Source organism: Salvia miltiorrhiza, unplaced genomic scaffold (assembly GCF_028751815.1).
Source record: "Salvia miltiorrhiza cultivar Shanhuang (shh) unplaced genomic scaffold, IMPLAD_Smil_shh fragScaff_scaffold_23_2, whole genome shotgun sequence".
NCBI lineage: Eukaryota > Viridiplantae > Streptophyta > Magnoliopsida > Lamiales > Lamiaceae > Salvia > Salvia miltiorrhiza.
Window position 1 is genome coordinate 158,051 of NW_026651447.1, and position 6,000 is coordinate 164,050.

Genomic DNA, 6,000 nt, shown 5'->3' on the forward strand with positions numbered 1-6,000 from the left:
AATTTTAATTACATAATTCTTTTTACATACAGATGGATGTGTGAATCTGAACCTTGCTGGGGTCAAATGAGGTATATATGATGGTATATATAATATTTCACAAAGTTTGGTGGGTTTCTTTTCACAATTATTAGAAACGTTTTCTTGTGGTTATGAGCACACATGAATGAGGAATGTGATGCCAAAATGTGTGTGGGCTAGGGTTAGCTCTGATCCAGCATGAGTTGCTTTTTTGTTGGGGACAAGTTTCATTGTATTCCTAATATTGAATTTGATTATATATCTCTAAAGTGGATAGCTACATCCTACATGCATGGATTTACTATTTTATCTTGCATCAAGTACCAAGATATAATATATATCAAAAATAGCACCGAGATAATACAACATTTTCTTGGCTTTGATGGCAACATGCATGTATGTTCGTCCGTAAAACATTTGCCACAATTTATTTTTATGTCAATTTAGGAAAAATTTGCCACTTTTATTTATATTAGTAGAGTTCATATAATTTCACTCATATTTAAAGTGAGATTTTTACTATACTAATAACTTCAGTCACATTTTATTAAAAATAGTACGTCCAACGATGCGATGCACGATGAATATTAAAATTAGATAATTTTTTAAATAAATAAATATAAATATTAAATATATAGAACTTTTAAGTAGACAAAATATGAATATACAATATACAATATATATATATATATATATATATATATATATATATATATATATATATAGGGGCGTGAGACCCCCTATTTTTCGTGTAACATGAGTACAATGAATAAGACATATAATACTAATGAACAAGACGTATATTTAACGAACAAGATGTATATACTGACAAAAAACAAAATTTAAAAAATTGGTAATGAATAAGACATATATACTGATGAACAAGACAGTATATACTGATGACTAACAAAATTTAAAATATTCTGCTCCCTCCAGGATTCGAACCCTGCGGAAAAAAAATCACCCTCCAGATACAATATCAGCCATATGATTGATGAAATAAACGCACCAGATCGTGCCCTAGATCTCACTAAAATTATGGGGTCTCATTGGAGCGGCCCTATATATATATATATATATATATATATATATATATATATATATATAGGGGAGGGCTACGGTAAAAACACTTCTTCAAATATAAATATAAACGTTTTTTAATTTACGAATTTTATCCAACAGGGTTACGAATTCATCAAACATGGTTACGAATTGTGAAAAATAATTTTTTGCTACCTTTGAGATTCGAACCCAGGACCACGAATTCATCCAACAGGATTACGAATCAACCGTAGATCTTGATGATCTAAGGGCTGAAAATCATTTATATTTTATACACTTAAGAGTGTTTTTATTCTAGCCCTCCCCTATATATAAATATATTATATATAAAATCAAAATTAAAATATACTAAAGAATCCAAAACCATGATGTATTAAATTTCAAGACTAACACTACAAGAAAACACGCAATTAACGACCGAAATTTTCGGTCGTTAATTTTGCGGCCTTAACGACCGTTTCACGACCGATTATATTTTTTATTTTTTAACGACCGAAAATTCGGTCGTTAATTATTTTTTTAATATTTTAATATTTTATTTTTCTTAACGACCGAAATTTCGGTCGTAAAAATTATTTTTTTATATTTTAATTATTTTTTTAATTTTAACGACCGAAAATTCGGTCGTTAATATATTCTTTTATTTGTTTTTAAATATTTTTTTAACGACCGAATTATTCGGTCGTTAATATTAATTTTTTAATTTTTTAAATATTTTTTAAATAAAAAAATATTTTTTTAATTATTTTTTTTAAAGACCAAATTTTTCGATCGTTAAAATTAATTTTATTTATTTTTTATTTATATTTATTTATTTATTTTATTTATTTATTAACGACCGAATAATCGGTCGCTAATATTAATTTTTCAATTTTTAAAATTTTTAAATTTCGTTTTTATTTTTATTTATTTTTATTTTTATTTTTTGATTATATATATATATTTAATTATTTTTTATTAATTTTCTATTTAATTATTATTTTTAAATTATAGAGAATATTTTAAAAATGATTGTTATTTTCATAATATTATTCTATAAAAATAGATAATATTGATTATTAATAAAAATGTGATATTATTTGCAAATAATAATAAATTATTAGATTTATTAGATTTATATTATAATAAATTATTAGACTTATTAGATTTTCTAAATTAATAGATTCATTATTTTCAAAATATTAATAATTTTATTATTTTAAAATAATAAAATTATTTTTCAAATATTAATTTTATTAATATTGATTATTTGATTTAATATTGATTTTGTTGTATATTTAATTGTTATTTTTCATACTCATATTTTCTTTTCTTTTTTTTAATTACGATAATATTAATTTTTTATTATTTTAAATTCGATCGTATATTTACCTTCAATGTTTCGCCGGCACCACAAATCTTAGTTATTATCTCGACATATTATAAGGTTATAAATGATTAATGATATTTTATTTTGAATTATAGTTTAAATGAATTAATAGGTACTATATATATCAATAATACGAGTGTTCTGTACTGGTGACTACTCGAAAGGAACTTCAAGGTTAAGCGTGCTTGACTTAGAGCACAAGTAAAATGGGTGACCTACTGGGAAGTTCGTCAAATGGTATGCAATTAAGGTCAAAATACATTAAAAATACACTAAAAATACTTGTGGGATACAAAGATATATATATATATATATATATATATATATATAAAATAAAACGGTCGTTAAAACTCGGGCGACGATGCAAACAACGACCGAAAAAAACGGTCGTTAAATCGGTCGTTAAAAATATTAACGACCGATTTTTGAGTTTTAACGATCAAAATTTCGGTCGTTAGAGCCGCATTTTCTTGTAGTGTAAGGGGGTGTATTCGTTGTGGATTTCCACAGACTTTAAAAAGTTCATGGAATTCACATAGATTCCAGATGACTTTCAAAGAATTCGTGGTTGGATTTCACCCCGATTTTCACTGATTTTCGAAGACTTTACAGGATAATTTTGGAATTGAATTCCATGAAACCAACGCCCGCGGAGAACCAGCGCCCGCTAGAATAGACCCAGCGCCCGCGGAGTCCCAGCAACCGCTGGAAACCTAGCGACCGCTGAGTTCCAGCGAGCGCTGGAAACCCAGCGACCGCTGGGTTCCATCGAGCGCTGGGAATATGGCCTATATATACATACTCAGCGGGTGCTGGTGCCCTAATTCTCACATTCTCTATTTTCGCCGCTATACAGACAGCTCCCAAGCCTCCCAGGCAAAATTGAAAAAATCACCACCACTTCGGTCCTTCCATACCACCACCCTCTCCGGTCACCTTCAACGACATAATGGTCCGAACCAAGAACGCCAACGTCCGTAGAGGCGAAGAGGAGCCAACTTTGAGGAAAAGGTACGAATGTCCCTTTGACTTGCAAACCGAACTAGAGGGAGAAATATTTAAGAAATTTAACATGAACTACATTACTTGTCAGCATTACTTGGATTGGGACTTGGTTATTGATTTGAAACTTGAGCGGCAAGTTGCTTTGTATTTGAATAATCTAGGGATGAAAGAGTATGCTAGAGATATTGAATTTTCTGGTATGATCCTCTATGTTATGAGTTCATGACTACTGTGGTTATGAGTGGTGATATGAAATGGATTAAAGCTAGGATGTATGAGCGGGAGTATAAAAATAAAAAACATCAACAAAAAACTGAAATCAACTCACATGCAATAGAAACACAGCATACAGTTGCTAACAATTTATAAAGGTACAAAATTCATGCTATAGAAAAATTGCATAATTAAAATAATATGAAGATCTAGATATAAAATTTATGAAAAAATACCTGGCTAAAAGCTAATATAGAACCATAAACTTGTCTTCTTTTTGAAGTCTGCTTCTGTGGTATATTTTTGGAGTATGCTTTTGTGGAATGAGGAAAAAAAAACCGAAGAGCTGTATTTAAAAAGCGTGGGTGAGCTGGGCTGCCTGGGCCCAGCGACCGCGGCAACCCAGCGCTCGCTGGACACTCTCAACGATTGCTGAGTTCCAGCTCTCACTGGCTTCTTGGCCGCGGTCGCTTAAAACTTCATGGATTTCAATTCTCGTGGTTCTTGGCCGGATTTCGTCGTGTGTATTTTTTGGATGAAATCCATGAAAGTCATTCCGGATTTTAAGTCAATGGAATAACGAATACACCTAGATTTGTATGGATTTTAAAAAGTCTTGAACGAATACACCCAAATTTATATGGACTTTTAAAAGTCTTGAACGAATACACCCAGATTTCTGCAGACTTTTAAAAGTCTTGAACGAATACACCCAGACTTTTAAAATTTATAGAAATTCAACAAATTCCACAACCAATACACCCCCCAAAAAATGTAGCTTCTATATATACATGTTGACTAAAAAGAAAGAGACGCGTTCATTTTGTAGTAGACAAAAGTATTAGATGTTATATTTCCTTTTATACTTTGACAATTAAAAAAATTAAAATACGATTATATTAAAAAGGAAAAAGAAAAAACAGGGGAACCTAAACCCTTGAAAGCACAGAAACGCAGACTAAGGGCCGAGCCTCATTAAAACCTCAGTATGAGGAAAAAGAGTACTCGTCTAAGAGAAAAAAGTGCCAGAAGCAGAGTTGGAAGAATCTCAGAAACTCCGGCCGAACCATCGTTCCTAGATAATCCCGGCTTCTCAACACAAATAAAAAACAAGAAAAAAAGCAAATGTAAGCGAAAACCAACAACCAACAAAATAAAACCGAGGGCTGTCATAGAAGGGAAATCAGCCGGTAAGATGCCGTCGCCGAAACCCTCCTCCAGCCAACGATCAACATCGGTGGACTCACTAAAAGCTGTCATAGAAGGGAAAGCGGCCGGTAATACGCCGTCGCCGATTCCCTCCTCCAGCCATCTAACGACATAGGTGGCCACACTGAAAGCTGTCATAGAAGGAAAATCGGCCGGTAATACGCCGTCGCCGATTCCCTCCTCCAGCCGACGTTCAACAGAGGCGGAGGAACCAAGCAGCCGGTGATACGCCGTCGCTGAAGGCCCATCCTCCTCCAAAAAACCTCTTCCAACCATACCACGAGAAACAAGGAGCAGATTGTTGTCGGGAGTAAAAATCCCCCAACAGCTCATACCAGACGACAAGGTGATCCTAACGGCCGGTGAGATGCCGTCGCCGAAGATACAACCTTTCGAAAACCAACCAGCAAACGACCGCCCGATGCCAAACTCCATCCAGAATCCGCACTCAAGAGCTCGACGCCAATCGGTAGAAAAAAAGAGTTTTATACTTTGACAATATAATCACACTTATATGTTTTCGAATATTGCACATTAAAACCATTATAACTGAACTAATTGTTAAAACAGAATTATAACTTTTAGTGTTTTTTAAAAATACACTACAAGAAAACACGGCTCTAACGATCGGATTTTCGATCGTTAAAACTCTGAAATGGTCGTTAATCGTATTGACGACCATTTTCGGTGGTCGCTGTTTGCATCATCGTTTCGGGTCCCAACGATCGTTTTTTTCGATCGTTAAAACGACCGAAATTTTATTTTTAACGATCGAATTTTCGGTTGTAAAAAGAAAATTGAAAAAAACAATTATTTAACGACATATTTTTTTATTTTTAGCGGCCGAATTTTTCGGTCGCTAAAAATAAAGAAAAAAATAATAATATTTTTTTTCAAAATTCTTTTTTTTTATCAATCTATCTTTGTATCCCACAAATACTTTGGTATTTCTAATGTATTTTGACTTTAATTGCACACGATTTGACGAACTTCCCAGTGGATCACCAATCTTAGTAGTCTAAGTCAAACACGATTAACCTTGAAGTTTCGAGTAGTCACCAGTACAGAACACACGGTATTATTGATATAATTAACACCTATTAAATCATTTATATTATAAT